A 27,384-nucleotide genomic window follows, 5' to 3' on the forward strand; every position below is an offset into this window, starting at 1 on the left:
ATCTCTTAGGTCCTTGATTACAACATCATGAGGTGAAAATTCAACGATTTTACCTTCACCTGAATGAGTTATCTGATATATAGATAGAAGGTTGCAGGATAAGGTTGGAACACATAATACATCATTAAACTGACCATTGTCTAGATGAACAGTTCCAGTCCCTACAACAATAAGAGATCTATCATCACCAACATATATATTTTTGGTGTTATAATCATTTAAAGATGAAAACATGGCTTTGTTTTTGGCCATGTGATAAGAAGATCCAGAATCAATGAGCCACTCATGAGAATGAGAAGAAGAAGATACATTTAGTGCATAGCCAGACCGAGATGCTTGACAACCACATGTAGAAAGTGCCACTCCTAAAGATGAAGTTGAAGTTGAAGATTGCTCCAAATGGATGTTATGTTTCTTCATCACTGCTTCCAAGGCTTCCATCTTCTTAAAGCATTTGGATTCTAAGTGGCCATCTCGATTACAAAAGTTGCAATGTCTATCAGTCTTCTTCCATTTGTTTTTATTTGTCTTATCATTTTGTTGAAATGATTTTTCATTTTGAGGCTGAGATTGCTTAGGACCCTTGTTTGGTTTAGGACCATTCTTTTTAGGATATGACTTCTTAGGATTCTTTGAATTTGGTTGCTGCTGGGCGGCTAACGCTTTCTTGGAAGAGTTTCCAAGATTTAGAAGACCAAGGTGTAAGAGTTTTTCTTGTTATCTTATTAAAGAATCACAAAAAGAGTCAAAGGAAGGGGACTTGTAGTCTGTTCCTTGAGAAATGAAGGCTTCTCTTGTCGAATGGAAGGTGGAAACAAACACAGAGTAGGCTGGTCCCAACTTAGTAAGAATGGAATAGATAAGGTTACTATCTTCTTTCTTAACTTTAACACCTTCCAAGAGATATCTAAGGGTCTTGAACTTGGACAAGAAATATTCAATGCAAGAAAAATTATTAGGGTCTAATGTAAGCAACTCATTTTCAAGTTGATGGGCTCTAAGTTCATTTTTAATCCCAAAACTTTATTGATTTGTTTCATTGTTTCATCAGGAGTATCAAGTTCTGCAATGGAATCTAAGATCTGGAGAAATAGACATCCCTATCAATCCACGTGCTTGATCTTGCCTATTTTCCCATTTAGCAGCCTTATCTTCATCCTTCGGTTTCTTTTCTTGGCCTGAGGCTATTCTGTAGAGACCTTTACTTCTAAGTAAATCCTCAATGTAGGACAACCATTGGAAGTAGTTGGTGTTGTCAAGGGTAACTTGGTATTGACTTTCCATTTCAACGGAAACTGAAGCTAAAGATGCTGAAACTAAGTGTTCCAATGGATAGATCTCGAAAAATTAGGCTGGTTTAAAAAAAACGGTTTCCGGATGAAGAAGTTATGGATTTTTGAAAAAAGTTGATGAAGTTGCCGATGAAGTGCGGGAATGTGCGGAAATGAAAAAAGTCTGCGCCCACAAAATGGAGACTTGAACCCAAGACCTCTACTCTCTTAAAATAGCTTTGAACCAATTGAGCTATAAAAAAAATTTGAGAGAGAGGGGGGGGTGATGCTTTGGGTTGCATGCTTGCTTTGAGAAAGCTCTTTTTCCCTACAAAACAAAAAACACAAAACCCAACACGGACATGCAAAGAAAACGAACCTTACGGCTCAAAGTTAGCTTTAGCCGAAAAACTAAATATTTTCAAAAATGAACCTTGTGGGCTCAAAGTTAGCTTTAGCCAGAAACTAAATATTTTTCTCAATGTTTCTGATTTTCCGAGATCACACTAAGGCGCAGGGAAAAGAGCATATGCATGAGAAAAATCCTTCCTTTCTGTTTCTGATTTGCCCAGATCGCACAGAGTTGCAGGGAAAAGAGCATACGCAGAAATGAAAGGTATAGATCCGGTAATAAAAAAGGCTAAATAAACCGAAACCGAAATATACAGAGAGAAAATAACTGTAAACTGCAAATAAACATTGTATACCTCCAGATCTTAAAAATGACGCAGCTAGGGCTACCGGAAACCTTTTCGCATGAAAAGAAAGGGGTTCCTCACTGGAACAGATGCTCCCAACACAACAGAGTAGTCCTCTCGGCCCGAAAGCATTCAGACGCAATAGATCTACGAAGCGGCAGTCGAATGCAGTTCTACCGACTTCAGATTTGGATCACCAATGGATGCGACCCTCAAATAGCTCTGATACCATGTAGGAATTTACAGGGTAAGTTCCTCAGACAGAATACCAAAGGACACCGCTCACAACCAGATCACAGATCAATACACCAATATTTTTGACGTGGTTAAAACCCTCAAAGAGGGAAACAGTCCACGGCCTGAGCCAACGCGGCCACTTCAGGCAGTTTATTAATAAAAGAATGAAAATTTACATAAGCTTCTCTCATAGACGGATTACCCTACAAATTACCCTCCATGCGCTTTAAATAGAAATCATCGACCAATTGGGTGTCAAGCCACAGATCAAGTGTCGGTAATACTGAGGAGAGAATGAACCGTCAGATCACTACATATCGTGACCGTCGGATTGTAAGTTACAAAATGTACAAGGTAAAGAAACACACTAACTCTATACCTAACTCTATACCTAACCAAGTTGTACTTAACTATTTCCTATGTGTCAGAATATCCTAACAAAGAGAGCAGTTAAGGGTTTTGTTGTGTTGTACAACAACCCCCCCATTTCTAAATTTTTATCAAAAAACTTTAAATAGAAATAGGGCCCTTTTTAAGACTTAGTTGAATTCAATGATTCAATAATAATCACATGCCTCGATTTAATTATATAACACATGGAAATCCTTTTCAAAAGGTCTGACCCGATAGAACTAATATCCGAAACCTTTTGTTAAAATATGATATAATATGATATATCCTTCTTTGAAAATCCCTCATAAGCAAATCTCCGATGCGATAATGCGATCGGAGATCGCATATCGCAAAGTTAAAGAAGGATGCATCCCAGAAGGTCTATACTAAACCTCCGATCTGATAAGTAATCGAAATCTGCGATCACACATATCACATGAGACATAGCAAAAGCCCTTTCGAATTCCCAATTATGATATCATAAAGTAAGGCGCGTGTTTCAAGAAGTGACTGTCAAAAGGTATTATTAGTGGTCGTAAATATTAAAGGGAATAATAAACAAAAAAGCAATAAATCAAATGATCCGCTGATTATTCCTCTGCCTTATTATATTCCTTACCTTTATCGCAGCTAGGGCTATCAGCCCAAAGCATTAAGCCTCACCGATGAACCTCCCGATTGCGATTTGCGATTTATCGTTGATCGCTGATCGGGAAGATCAAAAGATATTTTATAAAGGACCATCAAGCATATGTGCGATATGATGGATAATTATTACATTTATTACCTACGATTGGCGATTATGGAGGTCATTAATTTTGCAGTTAAGGGTGAATCCTTCGAGGATTTCAACTGTGGTAATACTTAATTACATTTGGTTTATCATATGTGAATTACCATAACTCTTTTCATTTCATATTAGTTTTGAGTGGGTATATTTCTTTGTTACATTTTTCATTGTCTATGCAAAGCTACTTTGAGCTGATGAATCCAGAGAAAATGGGAAAGAAGTTGAAGAAAACCAAGGCCCTTGATGTAGTCAAAGAACCAGAACCAAATAAGAAAGGTTTGATATCAGGTACCACCTGCCTCGGCTTAGGAAAAGCATCCTTGGAGAGTATCTACAATTTGCTAGAAGTGGAGGAGCCTAAAGAACTCGAAGAAGAAGATACAACAGATTCCACAAGCAAATCAGAGAATACTCTGAAGGAATCGGCCTGCTTATATCCACATAGAATAGCAGTGCGTGCCAAGGTTTTGCCCTATAATGATGTGGTCAAGTGGATTGTTGGAAGCATTGCGACCACAGACAGGACATTCTCTACAGCTGATGGAAAAGTGTTCAGGTTGTTTAGAGCAGAGGATCTTAAACAAATGTACCATTAACCTCAGTTGGAGAAGCGGTATAACAAAGCGTTTTTGGAGGCTTTCACCGAGGAGAACGACATTGAATCTGACCCTATCAAAGAATGGAGGCATTTTCTGACTAAGCACAAACACGAAACATCGGGTATGTACTCGGTAGATTCATTGGCATCTCCTTATTGTTATGCTGGTGCAATGATGTGCAGACTCTTTGGAGTCCATGATTCTGCTAAATTCTCTATAGATATGGTCCCATTAATGGAGGTTGCAATTCATGGCTATGTTATGGACTGGGAAAATGATGGCAGCTACCCCGCCAAACCCAGAATCACAATTTCTCTAATGCATATAGAATGCATCTCAGTAAATGCCCAAATCAAATCTTCAATACCTGGCAAATTTTCATACCACTAACATTTCTCAGAATGAATTCAACAGTGCTTCCTGTGCATCATTGGGGATTCAATCCAATTTCAGAATCCGCCTCATAATTGAACGCCTTTCTCCACTTCAACTCTCCAGCTTCAATCTTCACCTTACTGCAGGCATCTTGGAATTTATATCACATGAACCCAATTCTGTTCTCTTTGCATTTTAACACTGCAAACTAGTCTCATGCCACTGGTTCAATTCTGCCTTTCTACCCTCTTTTCTGCATTGGATCAGATCTGCTTCCTTCATTTGAATTGAACAATCACTAACAATTTAATGCATTACAGTTTCTATAAATCTGACATGATGCAACGCCCGGATCAATTCACACATCGGTAGTTCCAATGGGTTCTCCAACCATCGACACCTTTAACAATCCCGCTGCAACACCTAATACAACCATACCGAAAATTATATACATTCCGCATCAGTCCACATATATGGGTTTCAAAACTTATACAACCAATTTTATAAATATCGGTGGTTCTACCGATCCACTCAACTCCGATGCAATACAAATTTCCGCTGCTCCGATCCGATACAATCAGAGATCGCCAATCGCTGTGGTTGAAAGTCGCATTCCCGTCAGTGATGCGATATTATCCAGACCCGATCTCAATTCAAATCAGTTCAATAAACTTTTCGCATCCGTTCCATTGACATATGCAATGATATGGAACGGTTCTCCGGCGCGATGTGATATGTAATACATCCAATTGACATGAAATGAGATTAATGAACTTCATTTCAATCTGATGCGATGGTCTCGCCAGACCCAATATGCCATACAAAACAACTGATATGCTTTTAAATCCGTTCAAAAGATTCCACTAAGTGGATTCCGCGAAATCTTTCCTTCCCCTTTATTTGCATTAAAAATTCTTTCAGTTCACAATAGTCGACAGTGACAGACTTACAATAAACACGGGAATTCTACAGTTTACAATAAAATTACACATAGATCGCAGCCAATTCCATTAATTACACATAAAAACATGCATAAATCCTCACGAAATCTTTATAAATTGTGCATGAAACATTCATAAACAGAGTCTCGGATTTTAGCTTAATTACATAAGAATAGATCACCGTCAAATCAAAAACTACATTCACACTCCACTCTGAGCTTTTCGCTCCACTCTAAGCCACACACTAACTCTAACCAATCTAAAAGAATCCTCTCTACTAACTCTCCCACAACGCCTTTGAGGCTTGAGAATTTATACAAATTAATTAAACCAATTTAGACTCAAATCTCCTTAAATAACTCAACACCCCTAAAATCTAGATTTATCCCTAAAGTTTTGCAACTAAATCTAATTTAAATAGATTTTAGGTGTGGACTCAACTAAGTCCCGTACATAGCATTTCTACTTCCTAAAATTTCTACCTAATTCTATTTTCTCTCATATCCTTTTAATTAGTAGAAGAATATTTACAAAATCCTCACTTTTATAATTTATCTCCTATTTTATTTGAAAATAAAAAATTAATTAATAAAACAATTAAAATGTCACACCCCCCTTATTACATATTGAAAAAAATGAAAATTGGCCTTGATGCTCCTGCATCAGACTCCCAAGGTGGAAATTAATCATGATCGCCTGATCATGTGTTCAGATCTGTTTTTTCCTAGATCCCATATCTTGTGCTGTAACTTTCCACTTGTCACTGCTTCTGTCTATTGTTTTTCTCCAAGTTTCCACATTTTATGCTACATTTCCCCACTAGCTATGCTTTCACAATCTTTTGCTTTCTTTCTCTTGCTTAAATTCTTCTGCTTTCTTGCTGCTGTTTGCTGACTCTGAGACAACTTCATCATCAGTCTTCTGATGCTTTCAATTTCTCGGTCCAATAAATCTCTCGGCTGTTGATTTCTTGCCGTTTTCTGAGCTAAGACGGCTTGCTCAGTTTTTACTCTCTCTATCTGTACTGTCACTTGCTGACTTCTTGCTTCTATGCTTGTTTTTGTTCTGACTGCCACCCAATCATCCTCACCCTCTTGTCTTCTAGAATAGAGAACTTCTTCTCCCTTCATTTGACTGCTCAACTGAGTCAAATGTTCTTCAGTACCAATACCTGCATTCACAAAACAATTGTTAGAATAAAAAACATAAGGCTTTAGTGCCTCTTTTTCTGTTGCTGGCAACATTTCAGTATGATGCTCTGAAATTCCCTCATCCATCAACACATCAGTATGCTGATTCAATTCCTCTGCGAGACTATCAGTTAGTCCCTCTTTCACATCATCTGTTTGGAAAATATTTCCCTGTTCTTTGTCTTTCAGCAACTTTCCCTGCACATAGATCCTCTACTTTTCCAACTCTCTCCTCTGAAGATCTAACTTCCGATACAACTGAACAATCTCAACTGGAGTAGAACTCGAAAATTTTACACAACTTTCCATACCTTCATTTTTTGTTGACCAATCATCACATTCCTTCTCTGAAAGGAATCCTCTACCAGAATTTACCTCAAGAACTTCATTTTCCTTTGTGACAGTTCCATCAGACTGCTCACCATCTGTCGCACATCCTGCAAACATACATGAACTATGAGAAAATTTACAAGGCTTCATAGCCTTACCTATTTCTCTCGTCATTACCTCTTCAAATGTTTATGAACTATCCCAATAGTCCATGAGATCTTCCTCATTGATCTCTTCACCCAGAATTTTGCCATGTTCCGGGCCACAAATGGAAACATCCATTTTCAACTCAGCCTCTCTGAGTTCTTTGCAACTCAATATCTGCTCGAGCTTCCTCGGCTCCTCCATCAACTGTATGTTTACCTGCTTTTCTCTTCTTGCGTGCAACTTCTGCCACTTTACCTTCTTTCTCATGGTCCAACCATGTGTCTGGTTTCTCACATTTTCCTACAACAGCTCCATTAACAATTCAAGCTGAATTGCTATTTCGGCCTTCTCCCACTCGTACTTTTCATCAAATTTCTGAAAATGACTATCAACAGTCATCTTCCCCTCCTTTGTGAACTGCATCTGTTCACGTATGGAATTCATTTAATCCACTTCTCAGTAATCCTTCCCATAAGTTCAACTCCTGCGCTTGGCTTCTGTTTGTTTTCAAACCAATCTCTGACAACCTCTTGCTACAAATTGCAATACATATCAACCGAATAGACGCAATTCATATTGCGCCTTCTCCTTATAACGCAGGCTTCATACTTCAGCTCCTCATAAATAAACCTATGAATCAGTTTCATTGCTACTTTCTTCTCTTGCATCCTTCTAAACTCAGCGGAACGCTTGATGCTCAGTCTGATTTCAGAACTCGATTTATTTCAAACCGATCCCATTCAATGCAATCATTGCCTGGCTACAATAAATACAAATATGTTAAACAAAATGGGGCTTTTATCCAACACTTGTGCAAATCCATAATGCGCCCCCACTTTAAGCAAGTTCGGTCAACGCTTTCACACTTCACCTTTGTTCTGCATCCTCGATTCGATTTGGTCTCCAAACTCCGCCTTTTAACTAAACGCCTTTACCATTTAACTCCCAGTTCTCTTGCTATGGTAATTATATAAAATTCAGATTTATTCAAAAGCCGAATCATTAACCACGACTTACCAGCACATTAATTATGCCTCTGCCTCTGCACATTCTGTTCCAACTTCTTACACGCGGAGAATCTGTTTCCTCTTTAACAAACTTAACTCTCTGTGCTTCACCATTAATTTCATCGCTTACAAACAGAGGTTAACGCAGAATAAAATACTAATGATCAATTGCTATAATATCACCTGCTCCTTCAAAGCAAACTCATCGATCTCTAATGAAACTTCTGCATTCTTACTCCATATGAATTCACCAGTGCTTCCTCTATGTGCTTGACTCCTTGTGTAGGGAATTTAACACAAATTAACATCGATTTAGGTAAATCGATCTGTCTTCCTCCGTTGAATCTGTAACACTTCTGCAAAACATCATTCCGGCAATTAGAGAATTCGACATCTGCATTATTTATCATGTCTGGCAATAACCCAATTCATCGAATGGATTAACCTCTTGCACTGTTTCCAAGTCTGAGCAATGTTCTGCAATTACAATGGTATAAAAATCTACTTGAAAGCCGAACCCGCCAACGTTTTCACAACCAGAATCAATATTTTATAGATCGATATTCTACTCAGCTCCTTATTACGCCCTTCTTCAACCTGCAGATCGATTTCTAAAGCTGTTTCACAATTCACCTGCAGCTCGACAACGCTTCTGCGCTCAACTAATGTGCGCTCTTCAATCCGAAAAACACCAGCGTACAAGCTCGTTCCTGTAATCAAAACCCACATACAACATACATAATTGCAAATTCAACCAGGCAACTTTCTCGCTCTGATACCAAAATGATGGCAGGCTACCCTGCCAAACCCAGAATCACAATTTCTCTAATGCATATAGAATGCATCTCAGTAAATGCCCAAATCAAATCTTCAATACCTGGCAAATTTTCATACCATTAACATTTCTCAGAATGAATTCAACAGCACTTCCTATGCGTCATTGGGGATTCAATCCAATTTCAGAATCTGCCTCATAATTGAACGCCTTTCTCCGCTTCAACTCTCCAGCTTCAATCTGCACCTTACTGCAGGCATCTTGGCATTTATATCACACGAACCCAATTCTGTTCTCTCTACATTTTAACACTGCAAACCAGTCTCATGCCACTGGTTCAACTCTGCCTTTCTACCCTCTTACTCTGCATTTGATCAGATCTGCTTCCTTCATTTTAATCGAACAATCACTAACAATGTAATGCATTACAGTTTCTACAGATCTGACTTGATGCAACGCCCAGATCAATTCACACATCGGTAGTTCCAATGGGTTCTCCAACCATCGACACCTTTAACAATCCCGCTGCAACACCTAATACAACCATACAGAAAATTATATACATTCCACATCAGTCCACATATATGGGTTTCAAAACTTATACAACCAATTTTATAAATATCGGTGGTTCTACCGATCCACTCAACTCCGATGCAATACAAATTTCCGCTGCTTCGATCCGATATAATCAGAGATCGCCAATCGTTGTGGTTGAAAATCGCATTCCCGTCAATTATGCGATATTATCCAGACCCGATCTCAATTCAAATCAGTTCAATAAACTTTTCGCATCCGTTCCATTGACATATGCAATGACATGGAACGGTTCTCCGGCGCGATGTGATATGTAATACATCCAATTGACATGAAATGCAATTTATGAACTTCATTTCAATCTGATACGATTCTCTTGCCAGACCCAATATGCCATACAAAACAACCGATATACTTTTAAATCTGTTCAAAAGATTCCACTAAGTGGATTCCGTGAAATCTTTCCTTCCCCTTTATTTTCATTAAAAATTCTTTCAGTTCACAATAGTCGACAGTGACAGACTTAAAATAAACACGGGAATTCTACAGTTTACAATAAAATTACACATAGATCGCAGCCAATTCCATTAATTACACAGAAAAACATGCATCAATCCTCACGAAATCTTTATAAATTGTGCATGAAACATTCATAAACAGAGTCTCGGCTTTTAGCTTAATTACATAAGAATAGATCACCGTCAAAACAAAAACTACATTCACACTCCACTCTAAGCCACACACTAACTCTAACCAATCTCAAAAGAATCCTCTCTATTGACTCCCTCTCAACGCCTTTGAGGCCTGAGAATTTATACAAATTAATTAAACCAATTTAGACTCAAATATCCTTAAATAACTCAACACCCCTAAAATCTAGATTTATCCCTAAAGTTTTGCAACTAAATCTAATTTAAATAGATTTTAGGTGTGGACTCAACTAAGTCCCGTACATAGCATTTCTACTTCCTAAAATTTCTACCTAATTCTATTTTCTCTCATATCCTTTTAATTAGTAGAAGAATATTTACAAAATCCTCACTTTTATAATTTATCTCCTATTTTATTTGAAAATAACAAATTAATTAATAAAACAATTAAAATGTCACACCCCCTTATTACATATTGAAAAAAATGAAAATTGTCCTTGATGCTCCTGCATCAGCAAATATTCTGTCAGATAAAATGGACACCGAGATACTTGAATATAGAAAAAATAGGTTTGTGTCTACCTGGGTGATACCTCCCTTTTACATGAGTGCCTATATTATGGACACTATCTGTTTTAATTCTGAATACCCCATTCTTGGATGGAAATGGACTCCGCAGGATCCCAATCCCATTCACATATATCATAAGGAGCTATGGAAAGCCCATTACAAGAACCATCTGTATAGAATTTGTCATGGTTTTATTCTTCCCATGTATTATGCCATATTCAATAAGCCTACTCCTAGGTTATCCAAGGAAGCATTAGTCGACCTAACTGCAATTGGTAGTTGGTTTGGAGAAGAAAGATTCACCTAAATAAGACCTTTCAACAGCCTTGCCAGCCCTCATGTTCTTCCTCTGTACATCCCTAATAAACTGCTGGCCAGGGAATTAGCACATTAGGTAATAGTTGAAGGTATGTCAAGGACTCTTAGGGATTCCAAGAAGCACATGTGGCTAACATTTCCTCTTCGATGTGATGCTTTTACTCTACATGATTTCAAATATGCAGAGAACGAGGCCAAGAAAATAAAGTTGTTAAAACTTGCAACTATCCCAGAAAGGTAGTACGATCCTAGATCGGTTGCCTACAATGTTACTGCTCAGGCCAAAATCGCTAGATTTGATCATGAGGAGGATAGTTACGATGACTTGTTTGTTTCAGTAGAAATATTTTCTCAGGTCAAACATATGGCCAAGATCAAATTGGGAGCAAAAGGACTAGAGGAATTCTATAGGCTCAGGGCGCAGAAATTGGAAACACTTCCTCTAGACTTATTGAGTACAACCTCAAGGCCACAGTGAGGAGAAAATTACTGAGAAGAATCCTGAAATTGAAAAGATTCCTGAAAAGGAGAAGACACCAGAAAGGGAGCAGAAGCAAGTAACAACTAGTGAACCGATTGATACAGATATTAATATTGATCCCAAGTTAATCAAGGAATGGGAACAGTTTGATTCAATCATCAGTAATTCTGTGAAATCCCAAGGCTTCACTACACCAGAAGTGTCTATAGCGCATAAATCAGTAGTCAACACAGTTTTGATCGTTGGAACAAGCGGCCACCCAAGTTCCAGAAAGACATAGAGATTATCCTTGAAAATCACACTGACGAGATTGTATTGCAAATTTAAGAAATACCACCACTGGATGTCTTCTACAATCCTAAGCATAGGTTTGTAGTCAAAAGACAGAGGAAGAAGGGGAAAATTAATCACACTCCTCTTTTGACTCCTTAGATTGAAATGATGAATGTGGTATGGAGAGAAGAGGTAAATCCCTCTGAAGATTTAACAAAATTGTCTCAGTATGCCGGAGTGTATATAGCAGCGACAATAGATAAGGCTTTAGAGGTTAGTCATCTGTTGAAGGAAAAAGACTAGGCAATCATTCAACTAGAGGCACAATCGGCTGAACGACAACAAAAAATAAAGTAGCTTGAACAACAGTTGATGGAATAGAGGATGCTTAATGAACAATTAAATGAGTAGTTAAAACATGAAAAGCATAGGATTGACGAACAAGCCATTCATAAACAACAAGATTTGTCTCAACCATTGAGCAAACTACAACTATTGAGTGAGAAAAAAAAGAAATCTAAAGAAGAGAAAATCACGCAAAATAAAGATCAGATAGAGCGATTCAAAGGATATCCCCAGATAAATGAATTCATAACTGAAGCCCTAGAAATGACCAAAGCTTTGTCTCGGCAATTGGATATTCTATGTCATAATATATCATTGGTTGTCCCCTTATGTGATATCTCAGCATCTACGATTGAAAAATCATTGGATGCAAGGCTTGAATTGGAGAAGGCAGATGAAAGATTAACTAATTTTCTATCATGGCAAGATTCGAAAGAGGGAAAAGCTGCCAATCTGCCAAGGATACAGGAGTCACATAAGGAAATCTTGTTTTCCGAATGGGAGTCTCAATTAATGAAAGCTGATAGAGCTACATCCATATGTAGAGCAACAACAAATAATTTGATTGAATTAATCAAGAAAAGTCTGCATTTATCTAATCTAATTACAGATTTATCTCTAGGCAAACTCCCAAAGGTAAAATTGTTGGAACAACATTGTAAACAAGAGTTGATGCAAAGATAAAAATTGATTGGAGGCATTCAAATCCTAACATGGGAAATGTTCTGGTTTTTCCTTCTTAAACCACATAGTCAGCAAATGGCAATGGAGTGTCTCACAGATGCAATCAACTGCATGATCCCCAAACTTGCCGATGCCACATATATAGCTTAGTTACACTTCTAGATGAGTCAGTCACCAAAGATCTAGCCAATTCTCACCATTTTTCAACTGCGATCACAAGAAGATAAGCCGATCAATGAATCCATTCGATCGCTGCACCATTGCTATTTTCAGGATAAATCCCAGATTTATGTGTTTTTGTTATACCAGCGCATAGCAACTTTCTTTCATAGTTTTTTGTTATTTGTAGTATTTAAAGACCCTTTCATGTTTTTAGAAATGGTCTTCAATTTTGTATTAAGACTTAAATCAGAGGTTGCACTAGTACTTCCGATATATTTTTTATAGAAGACTGGACCAGAATTCTGAATTTTGACAAAGAAGGATTTTATGAGATTTGCACTTTTGCATCAAGTGAAAGTATTCCCAAATTAGAAGGGAGAATTTGAATGTGATTTACATCAGAGGAGATCCAAATTCATATGGTACTATTATCTATTTTTTCGCTTTATTTCTCTATGTGAATTAGCATTTATCAACTTTGCTATTATTGATATGCATATGTTTCTAAAAAAATTCTTTAACTTGCCACTTTTGAATGTTTTATTATTGTCATCTTCTAAATATATATGTTAGTGATATATTATGATCATTGCAATAATGTTTTAATTATTACTTTGTTTAATTAATTAAACAAAGTAATCATCATATGAATGCATATTTCTATGTTATGAATAAGTCATATTTATGTTTAATTATTCATAGAAACAATCAAGAATCACATTGTTAGAAGAACTCCCGGGATAGATTAGTTATCTTTGTATATTGTTGCACTTTATAATAGACAACTTATCACCCTCATTATACATTACAAACCAATCACCCATCAACTCATATATCACTGGGAAACTGGTCCCACTACATCCAGTTGGAGCCACCACACCAAACGGAAAAGGAGCTACACTAAGGTCCAGATCGGGTGGCTTTTCCCGATGTTGATGCAGCGATTTTAGAGGCATCAACATTTTTGGCATTAGAAGGAGGGCATGAATTGTGAATGGCGAGCAAATCCAAATCCATAGCCCATTCCGAGAGTAAATCTCCCTCAACATCTCCCCCGACTTCTCCCTCGCATTCTAAATCTCCAATTTCTAAGAGAGAAGTTGAGAAAACAACCACTACTGAAAACCAGAACATCTTAGATAAATCTACTCTTGAATCCCCTAAAGTTCAGTCTTTGATTCATAAACTTCAAGGATTTTCAATATCACCATAGAAATCTAAGTTATCTCAAGGCAGTGTGACTTCGCAATACATTCCTTCCCATCCTCTTACAAGATTACAGAGTGAAAGGCTTGGTATTGAACCAACAAAATTTCCTCTGCCTAAAAGAAAAAGAGCAAGGAAGACACCTAAAGGGTCTGATAGGGAGACTCTTTCATCATCATCATCCATTTCATCCAACACATTGTAAAGTCAACCATCCACTCCCCTACTCCATATTGTTGTTCAACAGGGTACTGGAACTTCAACATCGTCTTACCAGCCGCTTGTAACTTCATCTGCGCTTTCCTCTGTTAGTAGCGCAACAATGGCACAAAACCCATGGAACAATTCAGGGGTAGTCACAATGCTTGCACCCTTGAGTCAATTTACGGCTCATCCCGAAAAATGGCTGCCAAAGTTTAACCCAGATATAGGCATACTGGCAGAAGAACACATAAACAACTTTATGTTGTCAGTAAACTTAAATGGAGTTACTAAAGAAGACGTTGTTGTTAGGATTTTCCCATATACCTTACAAGGAGTAGCTGGGTCCTGGTATTTTTCATTACCATCAGGATCCATTACTAGTTGGAACATTTTCCAAGAGCAGTTCTTGACTAAATTCGGTGATGATAGGTCTACAATGACATTAATCAATGATCTCTCAAATCTCAAAACTGAATCAAGAGAACCTATCAAAGATTTCAACTCGCGATTTAATAAGCTCTTAAATAAGATTCCTACCACATCTAAGCCTAGTGAAGAGGTTCGAAGTGAATGGTATATATCTTCCTTACCTTTGAATATAGAAATCTTTGTTGACAGAGCTGCAAAGCCCACTTTAGCAGAGAATATGAAGGAAGCAATCGCTGTGGAAAAATGTATCATTGCCTTAGAAAAGAAAACCGCCCTTGAAGAACGAAAGTCCAAAAAAGTTACTTTTAAAGATGATTCAAAGAAGAAAGTGGCTAAAGATCCATATGATATGGAAGGTCTGCAAAAGGTTTTAAAGACTATGTCAAATGAGATGGTAGAAATTAAAAAACAAGTAGCCGAGACCTCCACTAAGAAGCCATTTAGAAACTTCAAAAGACCTGAATCAAAACCACCTAATGCTATATCTAATGCAGAATCAGATCCGGATAACGATGAAGATGAAGATACAATCTTATCATCAGAGGAAATTGAGGAAGAAGAGGTTGTAGAATGTCATGGTATGTGGGATTTTATTTTTCTTAATTTGGATACCGAAAATGAGCAGGAAGCTTTCCCAGTAAGTACCAGGAGTAAAAGAGCCGTAGAGCCTGTTCAAGCAACTCAAAAGAAGAAAAATGTGAGTCCTACTACCAAAGATGAGGCTCCCATAAAGAAATCTACAACAATGCCTACTCAAAATCAACCATCATCTTCCAGTCCACCCTCATCATTCAAGACATTGGTAGTTGTTGACTCTATGGATTACAACATCATCGGAGACATGAAGAAGACTAGAGAAAATATCTCTATATTTATGCTAAGCAAGCTCAAACATCAACAAAAATTTCTACTCAAAGAATTAAATGCAATACCTTCTTCTCCTCTTCCAAATGCTGTACTGTCCAAGGTAGCTAATGGAACAGGTAAGACACCATCCGATATAGTAGAAGCTATTGATGATGTGTTGATCAGAGATAGATCTAATTTTCATATTCCTCCTTTTCTCTTGACCTATGAAATTTACAATAGGAATCTGCATAATTGCTTGATAGATTCAAGGGCTTCATCAAATATAATGCCAGCTTTAGTCTGTTCAAAATTGAATATTGAACCCCAAAAATATGTAGTGCATATTGTTCAGTTAGATAGAACTAAGGTTCAAGTATTAGGAGAAATCAATTCAGTCACCATTAGGTTATCAGCTGATCCTAGAGTTGTTCAGAGAATTGATATATTGATTGCTGACATCTCTGAGTTTTATGGGTTAATTCTAAGTAGGGATTGGTATGAGAAACTCCATGGTTACATTTCTATTGATTGATCTCACATGTGGCTTCCCTATAAAGGGAAACCAAATTAGATTAAGATCGATCGAAAGAAGCATATGACTCATACTGTAACAAAATTTGAGCAAGAAAACCAGCCCATAGCATTCAATAATAACATTCTTGGCACCTACTCATCTGAATCATTATTTGGTAATTTTAACGCTCAATCATCACCTTTCTTAGTTAATAGTTTCACATCTCCAATAGAAAATTTTTCTCATACAGATACATCAAGGTGTGTTAATATTGCTAAACAAATTGTATATAAGCCTGTATTTTGGTCTTTATATTTTGGTGGGTCAAAATCCAATGACGGTGTAGGAGCATGATGTATTTTAGTTAGCCCTGAGGGAGAAAAAACTATGTCATCCTGTAGACTAGAATTTGAGTGTACAAATAATACTGCTGAATATGAGGCATTGATCCAAGGACTCTACAAAGCAATAGGCCTAAAAGTGCAATATCTTAAATTATTTGGTGACTCTGAAATCATTATCAAGCAAGTAAGGAACACTATACATTGTCTTTCTAGTCATCTTAAACATTATCAGTCCTTGGTTCAAGACCTTATATCTCATTTTCTAGCATTTAATATCTCTCCCATTCCTAGATCTTAGAATGCAGCAGTTGATTTACTAGCCAATGTTGCTTCTAAGCTCCTCCCATCCGAAGATTACAACCCTGATAGATTTTCAGTTGAATTAATTTTTAGACCATCGGTTCCAGACAATGTCTCTAACTGACGGGTATTCAATCATGACGACGACATTTTGAATTTCTTAACTTTGAAGAAATCCTACGTTGCTTAGATTACTGATGAGAATGATCATGATATTCAAATGAAGCAAAGACTTGAGGAAAATTCCATACCTAAATCAGTAGTCAAGCTTGAGGATTTATATGACATCAAGGATAGGTTTAAGCAAGTTACTAATTCAAAACTTCAAAGTTCTACTTTGAGGTTTGAATTAATAAATCTTGGCACTGAGGCCAAACCACAAAATATTAATCTAGGATTAGGACTTACGTCAGAAGAAAGATTTTCCTTTATCAGACTATTGAATAGATATAAAAATGTTTTCACTTGGAATTACGATGACTTAAAAACATATGATACTTCTATCATACAACATACAATTCCAATGATGTCTAAAGAGAAGCCAGTGTAGCAAAAACTGAGGAAAATACATCTAAATCTAGAGAGTCAGATTAAAGCTGAGTTGAATAAACTCTTGAAAGCTAAGATTATCTTCCCAGTTAGACATTCGAAATGGGTTTCTAACTTAGTACCTATTAGAAAGAATAACGGTGACATTATAATTTTCATTGATTTCAGAAATCTTAATAAAGCTAGCCAAAAGGATAACTTCCCACTACCAACAATGGAGCAAACTCTTCATTCAGTAGCTAGTTCTGAATTAATGTCTTTCTTGGATGGTTTTTCTAGATATAACCAAATATTGGTGCATCTAGATGACAGACTCAAGACTACTTTTAGAACTAAGTGGGGAACATATGCTTACCAAAAAATGCCTTTCGGTTTGATTAATGCTAGGGCTACCTTCCAGAGAGTAATGGATATAGAATTCAAGGGTTTAATTAATAAGTCAGTTGTTGTCTATTTGGATGACATTACTGTCTTATCCAAGAAAAGAGCAAATCATTTACATGATTTGAAGCAAATCTTTGAACGTTGTAAAAGGTATGGGATTTCATTGAATCCCAAGAAATCATTTTTTGCTCTTGACCAAGGTGAAATCTTAGGGTTTATTGCCTCAAAATATGGTATTTATATCGATCCAGAAAGGATCAAGGAGATTTCTGATATCCCACTTGCACATAATAAAAAATCAATGCAATCATTCTTAGGTCAAATAAATTTTGTAAAAAGGTTTGTTCCAGATTTTTCACAGATTGTTTTACCATTACAGGCCATGATCAAGAAAAATTCAGTGTTCAAATGGGGGCATAAAGAAAAGGAAGCTTTTGATTCAATCAAACAAGCAATCATAAATGCTCCTGCATTAAACACTCCAAATTTTTCCAATCATTTTATTTTATACACCTTAGCATCTGATACTTCCTATGCAGCTGTGTTGACACAAATCAATGATCAAAACATGGAAGCACCCATATCATTTTTTAGTTCAAATCTTCAAGGTGCTGAGCTTAATTATTCTGAAGTAGAAAAGCAAGCCTTCGCTGTGTTCAAATCTATTAAACACTTTAGGCCTTTCCTCTTAAAAACTCATACAAAAGTAATAGTCCCATTTTCAGCAGTGAGACAATTACTAGTCCAGAGGGAATTAGGAGAGAAGAGGGAAAATTGGGTTACAACATTACAAGAATATGATTTGGACATTAAACCAGTGAAAATTGTCAAAGGTCAAGGTTTTTGCAGGTTGTTAGTAGGAGCTTCTAACATTCAGGAACATGAAGGTTCAAACAATATTGAGGAAATCAATGAGATAAGTACCATCAACCCTGAATCTCAATATGCGGATTTGTTATTTTATTTAAAAAATGGGTACACTCCTAATATCTCTTACAAAAATAAACGTGCCTTAAGATTGAAAGTGAAACACTTCGAGATTATTGATGATGTGTTGTTTAGAAGGAATTATGATTTGGTTTTGTTAAGATGCCTTGAAAAAACTGAAGCACAAAAACTCTTGCAGGAATTACATGATGGTCTAGCAGGTGGACATTTTGGAGGTGATACAACAACTCAAAAAATTATACATGCTGGTTATTATTGGCCCACGTTATTCAAATATGCCCATGAATATGTAAGGAAATGCAGAACATGTTAAACTTCCAGTGGAAGACAAAGAAAGCCAGCCTTTCCTTTGCAACCAGTCAACATTGAACAACCATTTGAACAATGGGGACTGGATATCATTGGAGAGATTATTCCACATTCCTCCAAGCAGCTTAGATATATCCTTACAGCCACGGATTACTTTTCGAAGTGGGTAGAAGCAATTCCTTTGAAGGCAGTCAACTCTGAGGCAATTATTGAATTCATAGATCAGTTCATCATTACCGGTTTGGCATGCCTAATGCTCTCATTTTCGATAATGCATCTTATTTCTCTAGAAATACCATACTTGAATTTGCTATTAAAAGAGGATTTAATTGATATATTCTGCAAACTACTGCCCTCAGGGTAATGGTTTAGCAGAATCAACCAATAAAAATATTATCAAAATCATTAAGAGAACTGTTGATCATAATCAAAAGAATTGGCACAAGTCTTTAGGATTTTCATTATGGGCAGACCGCATAACACAGAAGGCCTCAATAGGCAATTCTCCATTCAATTTAGTGTATTGGAAGGAATTTGTCATACCAGCAAACTTAGCACTCCCATCTCTAGCCTTAGTGTAGTTTATTGAAGAAAGTCCCTCATCTTCTATTCAATTGAGATATAATCAAATCCTTAAATTAGAAGAAGAAAGGGAAAAATCCAGAATTACACATGCAAAGCATCAACAGGTTGTTAAGTCTTCTTTTGATACAATTTTTACCGCCCAAAACTTTTACAAATTGGTGATATTGTTTTGAAATGGGACAAAGTGCACGAAGAGAAAGGTAAACACACTAAATTTCAGAAAATGTGGCTAGGAACGTTTCAAATCATCGAGAAGATAGGCCCATCAACATTCATATTGCAAGATCTATCAGGAAAGAGAGATTCTCTTCCTGTCAATGGGCTTATCTTGAAAAAATTCTTTACCTAAGAAGGTAACCCCTTCTTACTTGTAAATATTCAATTTGTAGTTGTGTTTGTTTGAATTTTCAGTTTTGTTTGTTTGTTAGGAAATAAGGTTGTAAACAGCCTTCTATTGGCCTTTGTTGTTTTGAAAGTTGCTTAAAGAAAATAGTGTAAATATTTACTTTTGATAGATGGAAGCCCTAAAGGAAAAGAAGGAAGTTCGAGGGATTTAGATAAAAATAAAACTCTGAAAACCACTTTTATTTTTGTAAAATATTTTACAAATCTTGAAAATACTATAAATCATCCCAAGTTTTTAAAGCCCAAATGAGGTTATCTGTAAAAACAAAGACTTATCCAAACCTAGCATCTACAACTCTTAAATTGTCATCCATATTCTCTTAAGGAGTAAATCATTCACCCAATCCACAAAGTTTATAATTTTTCATAGTGTAATTCTAAAATATATTTGATAAAAAAGATAAGAGGTCTTATTACGAGCCTGCTTACCATGATCATAGGGAACTAATTAAACTGACATTACCAATACTGCATATCAAAACAGGGTAATGGCTTATAATTATAAGACAAGGGGTCTCATCACGAGCCAGCTTGTTCAATTCAATTACAACCAGTGAATGGCATTGTCAATAGCTGGCCACCAAACCAAGACAATGGCTTTTTATCTTTTAAAAAAAATAAAGAAGATGGAAAATACAAAAGGGAAAATATGTGTAAACATATCTTTTTGGATTTACTCTTAGAAATTATACTCTGAGATGGATGGGATAATGAATGATTGAATGGTTAAAAGGTAACCCTGTCGAGACTATAAATGTTTGCTGGCAGCAGAGGCTCTACCTATGACAATGGAGTCATCATATAAGCTAAGTTGGAGAAGTCCTCTTGTTTTATCTTTATCAACCAATCAAGGCTTAAATAAACTTAGAATGTTTTTATTTTTAAGATGGGAAAGAAATTGCAGAAACATTTTTTCATTATATTCAGAGTTAATGATTATCTAATTGTTCTTAGATTATTTTCTCTATACTCAAAGGTTTCCAAATTAAGAAAGTTAGAATATTGCATTATATTCTCAGAGATAATTGTTTCTTCCAGTGAATCACCAATTGTTGTGCTGTACAACAACCCCCCCATTTCTAAATTTTTATAAAAAAACTTTAAATAGAAATGGGTCCCTTTTTAAGACTTAGTTGAATTCAATGATTCAATAATAATCGCATGCCTGGATTTAATTATATAACACATGGAAATAATTTTCAAAATGTCCGACTTGATAGAACTAATATCCAAAACCTTTTGTTAATATGATATAATATGATATATCCTTCTTTGAAAAGCCCTCATAAGAAAATCTCCGATGTGATAATGTGATCAGAGATCGCATATCACAAAGTTAAACAAGGATGCATCCCAAAAGGTCTATACTAAACCTCTGATCCGATAACGTAATCGCAATCAGTGATCGCACATATCACATGACACATAGCAAAAGCCCTTTCGAATTCCCCGATTGCGATATCATAAAGTAAGGCGCACGTTTCAAGAAGTGACCGTCAAAAGGTATTATTAGTGGTCGTAAATCTTAAAGGGAATAATAAAAAAAAGAAATAAATCAAACGATCTGCTGATTATTCCTCCACCTTATTATATTCCTTACCTTTATCGCAATCGGGGCTATCAGCCCAAAACGTTAAGCCTGACTGATGAACCTCCCGATTGTGATTTGCGATTTATCGCTGATCGCTGATCGGGAAGATCAAAAGATACATTTTAAAGGACCATCAAGCATATGTGTGATGCGATGGATAATTATTACATTTATTAACTATGATTGGTGGTTATGGAGGTCATTAATTTTGCAGTTAAGGGTGAATCCTTCGAGGATTTCACCCGTGGTAATACTTAATTACATTTGGTTTATCATGCATGAATTACCATAACTCTTTTCATTTCATATTAGCTTTGAGTGGGTATATTTCTCTGTTACGTTTTTCATTGTCTGTGTAGAGCTACTATGAGCTGATGAATCTAGAGAAAATGGGAAAGAAGGTGAAGAAAACCAAGGCCCCTGTCGTAGTCAAAGAACCAGAACCAAATAAGAAAGGGTTGATATCAGATACTACCTGCCTCGGCTTAGGAAAAGCATCCTGGGAGAGTATCTACAATTTTCTGGAAGCGGAGGAGCCTGAAGAACTCGAAGAAGAAGCTACAGTAGATTCCACAAGAAAATCAGAGAATACTCTGAAGGAATTGGCCTGCTCATATCTACATAGAATAGCAGTGCATGCCAAGGTTTTTCCCTATAATGATGTGGTCAGGTGGATTGTTGAAAGCATTGCGACCACAAACAGGACATTCTCTACAGCTGATGGAAAAGTGTTTGGGTCGTTTAGAGTAGAGGATCTTAGACAAATGTACCATTTACCTCAGCTGGAGAAGCGGTATAACAAAGTGTTTTTGGAGGCTTTCACCAAGGAGAACGACATTGAATCTGACCCTATCAGACAATGGAGGCATTTTCCAACCAAGAACAAACACGAAACATCAGGTATGTCCTTGGTAGATTCATTGGCCTCTCCTTGTTGTTATGCTGGTGCAATGATGTGCAGACTCTTCGAAGTCCATGATTCTGCTAACTTCTCTATAGATATGGTCCCATTAATGGAGGCTACAATTCATGGCTATGTTATGGACTGGGCAAATATTCTGTCAGATAAAATGGCCACTGAGATACTTGAATATAGAAAAAATAGGTTTGTGTCTACCCAGGTGATACCTCCCTTTTACATGAGTGCCTATATTATGGACACTATCTGTTTTAATTCTCAATACCCCATTCTCAGATGGAAATGGACTACGCGGGATCCAAATCCCATTCACATCTATCATAAGGAGCTATGGAAAGCCCATTACAAGAACCATCTGTATAGAATTTGTCATCATTTTATTCTTCCCGTGTATTATGCCATATTAAATAAGCTTGCTCCTAGGTTATTTGAGGAAGCATCAGTTGACCTAACTGCAATTGGTAGTTGGTTTGGAGAAGAAAGATTCACCTACATAAGAATTTTCGGTAGCCTTGCCAACATGTTCTTCCTTTGTACATCCTTGATAAACTACTGGCCAGGGAATTAGCACATCAGATAACAGTTGAAGGTATTTCAAGGACTCTTAGGGATTCCAAGAAGCACATGTGGCTGACATTTCCTCTTTGACGCGGTGCTTTTACTCTGCATGATTTCAAACATGCAGAGAAGGAGGCTGAGAAAATAAAGTTGTTAAAAATTGCAACTATCCCAAAAAGGCAGTAAAATCCTAGATCGGTTGCCTACAATGTTACTGCTCAAGCCAAAATCGCTAGATTTGATCATGAGGAGGATAGTTATGACGACTTGTTTGTTTCAGTAGAAATATTTTCTCGGGTCAAACATATGGCCAAGATCAAATTGGGAGCAGAAGGACTAGAGGAATTCTATAGGCTTAGGGTGCAGAAATTGGAAACACTTCCTCTAGACTTATTGAGTACAACCTCAAGGCCATAGTGAGGAGAAAATTATTGAGAAGACACCCGAAATTGAAAAGATTCCTAAAAAGGAGAAGACACCAGAAAGGGAGCAGAAGCAGGTAACATCTAGTGAACCCCTTGATACAGATATTAATATTGATCCCAATTTAATCAAGGAATGGGAACAATTTGATTCAATCATCACTAATCTCGAGAAATCCCAAGGTTTCACTACACCAGAACTGTCTACAACGCAGAAATCAACAATCAACACAGTTCCGATTGTTGGAACAAGCGGCCCACCCAAGTTCTAGAAAGACATAGAGATTATCCTTGAAAATCCCACTTATGAGATTGTACTGAAAATTGAAGAAATACCACCACTGGATGTCTTCTACAATCCTAAGCATAGCACTATAGTCAAAAGACAGACGAAGAAGAGGAAAATTGATCACAGTCCTCTTTTGACTCCTCAGATTGAAATGATAAATGTGGTATGGAGAGAAGAGGTAAATCCCTCCAAAGATTTAACAAAACTGTCTCAGTATGCTAGAGCGTATATAGTAGCGACAATAGATAAGGCTTCAGAGGTTAGTCATCTGTTGAAGGAAAAAGACCAGGCAATCATTTAGCTAGAGGCACAATCGGCAGAACGATAACAAAAAATAGAGCAGCTTGAACAACAATTGATGGAACATAGGCAACTTAATGAACAATTAAATGAGCAGTTAAAACATGAAAATTAGAGGATTGATGAACATGCCATCCATAAACAACAAGAGTTGTCTCAAGCATTGAGCAAACTACAGCTATTGAGCGAGTAGGAGAATAAATCTGAAGAAGAGCAAATCGCGCAAAAGAAAGATTAGATAGAGCGATTCAAAGGATATCCCCAGATAAATGAATTCAGAATTGAAGCCCTGGAAATGACCAAGGATTTGTCTTGGCAATTGGATATTCTATGTCATAATATATCATTGGCCATCCCCTTATGTGATATCTCAACATCTATGATTGAAAAATCAGTGGATGCAAGGCTTGAATTAGAGAAGGCAAATGAAAGATTAACTAATTTTCTATCATGGCAAGATTCGAAAGAGGGAAAAGCTGCCAATCTGCCAAGGATATAGGAGTCACATAAGGAAATATTGTTTTCCGAATGGGAGTCTCAATTAATGAAAGTTGAGAGAGCTACATCTAGATGCAGAGCAACAACAAATAATCTGATTGAATTAATCAACAACAGTCTGCATTTATCTAATCTAATTACAGATTTCTCTCCAGGAAAACTCCCAAAGGTAAAATTGTTGGAACAACATTGGAAACAAGAGCTGATGCAAAGAGAAAAATTGATCGGAGGCATTCAAATCCTAACATGGGAAACATTCTGGTTTTTCCTTGTTAAACCACACAGTCAACAAATGGTGATGAAGTGTCTCACGGATGCAATCAACTGCATGATCCCTGAACTTGCCGATGCCACATATACAACTCAATTACACTCCCGGATGAGTCAGCCACCAGAGATCCAACCAATTCTCGCCATTTGTCAACTGCAATCACAAGAAGATAAGCCGATACAGTGAATCCATTCGATCACCGCACCACTGCTATTTTCAGGATAAATCCCAGATTTATGTGTTTTTGTTATACCAGCGCATAGCAACTTTCTTTCATAGTTTGTTGTTATTTGTAGTATTTAAAGACCCTTTCATGTTTTTAGAAAGGGTCCACAATTTTGTATTAAGACTTAAATCAGAGGTTGCACTACTGTACTTCCGATATATATTTTTTATAAAAGACTGGACCAGAATTCTGAATTTTGACAAAGAAGGCTTTTATGAGATTTTCACTTTTGCATCCTATGAAAGTATTCCCAAATTAGAAGGAAAAATTTGAATGTGATTTACATCAGAGGAGATCCAAATGCATACGGTACTATTATCTATGTTTTCACTTTATTTCTCTATGTGAATTAGCATTTATCAACTTTACTATTATTGATATATATATGTTTCTAAAACAATTGTTTAACTTGTCACTTTTGAATGTTTCAGAATTGTCATCTTTTAAATATATATGTCAGTGATATATTATGATCAATGCGATAATGTTTTAATTATTACTTTGTTTAATTAATTAAACAAAGTAATCATCATATGAATGCATATTTCTATTTTATGATTAAGTCATCTTTATGTTTAATTATTCATAGAAACAATCAAGAATCACATTGTTAGAAGAATTCCTGGGATAGATTAGTTATCTTTGTATATTTTTGCATTTTATAATAGAGCACTTATCACCCTCGTTATACATTACAAACCAATCACCCATCAAATTATATATCACTGGGAACTGGTCCCACTACATCCAGTCAGAGCCACCACACCAAACAGAAAAGAAGCTGTACTAAGGTTCGGACCGGGTGGTTTTCCCTGATGTTGATGTAGCGATTTTAGAGGCATCAAGAGGTTCTCAGACCCAGATAATGAATGAAGAATGAAGGGATAATCAATATCAAAGGGAAATTAAGAATCCTTCAACTTGGATATTCATGAAATCAATCTAAAGCAAGGAGCAATTAAGAATTCCTTAACTTAGATATCAGCAGAAAACATTTAAATGTATAACTATTAAGACAGAGTGCAATTAAACAAATTCTGAAGTATTACCAGTTATAACATTTAGATTCAGAAACACATTAAATATTATGAATAACTTGAGAAAAATAACAATAACACGAGAGAATACTTCTCTGAAGTTCACTCAACACATAAATCCTTGGAAATATCTTATCTTTATTCATCAATCCAGCTTGCTGGCTCAGAAAATGATATAATAACCTTCAACGTCTTCTGATCAAAAAATCTATAGAAAGTTTTAATAGAATCCTCCCAAAATACTTCAAATGAAGAAGTATTTATACAAATTCTAAACTGAAATATCTTGAAAAAATATCAAGATTGGTTTTACAAATATTTCAAACTGTTTTACATTAATAGAACTTAAATAAAGGACACTCAAAACTAATGAATCTATTTGGCACTATATTTATGGATTTATGGCGAAAAATAAGAGAAATTCAATTTTTATAGCAACTCTTAATTGATGATGAGGCTTCCAAGTCACTAACTAAGTCCTTCATTTCTGCATTCTGCCCCATAAATTCTACAAACTTAGGGTCCTGTGATACCTTTGTATATCTCAATCCAAGATAGATATGTAAAACATGAAAGAGGTTATTGTAGATAGGTATGTTAATTTTCCAAAAATGTAACTCCATTTGTTCACAATATTCTCTGCAAAACGATGTCAAAAACAGGACTTTGCACAGTCCAAAAAATAGGCTTTGAAGATATGAATTTATCTCCTTTTTTGTAATACATGTGTAAAATGTGAGATAGGTTTTTGTATATTGGCCTTTTAGGAACACAAACCTCCTCCAGTTTCTCAAAATGCATCTTGGATTTTCCACAATAGTTTCTGTAAACTTATGGCTTAAACAAAAATTTTCTGGAAAATGCACCATTCCTGCTTTGATTTCATCTTTTAACCTTAATTTTCTTTTAACTATTTTTACCTTTACTTTGGATAAACTTTATTGTTTCTGGTGAAAGTGTTTTCATCACTGTTTAACCCTTGCTGCCTCCATGTTTACTTTTACTGTTTACCTTGATTGCTCTGTTTTTTTATCTATCTTCACTTTGACATGAATTTATTTTATCTGTATGCTTTGTAATTGTCTTCGATGTTGTTTGTCTTCCTGCTGGTTGCTTTTATTCATTTTGATTTTTCAATCTGATACACTTTTACTAATACTCTTTCATCTAGCTGATTTATCTTTTTCCTTTTACTGTGCTTTTTTTACTTTCATTGTAACCTTTTGACTTTTACTGTACATTTTCAAATGAGAAGGTTGTTATGGTTTTTTCTCAAAATACCTGGAATTTGGGTGAAATAACTTCAAATTGGTGTTCTCGGTAACTGCAGAAGGTTGAAAGGGCTTTGGTATAGACTGGGAGCTTGATTGGGGTCTCTGTAACTTCTTCAGGGGTGAAATTGAGGTCAATTGGTAATTTTAGGGTTTGAAGGTGTCGCAATGGCTTGCATAGGTTTACAGAGAAATTGATCAAAAAA

Source organism: Pinus tabuliformis, chromosome 4_1, assembly GCF_031772625.1.
Source record: "Pinus tabuliformis cultivar Carrire ecotype Pingquan chromosome 4_1, CPIR1, whole genome shotgun sequence".
Taxonomy (NCBI): domain Eukaryota; kingdom Viridiplantae; phylum Streptophyta; class Pinopsida; order Pinales; family Pinaceae; genus Pinus; species Pinus tabuliformis.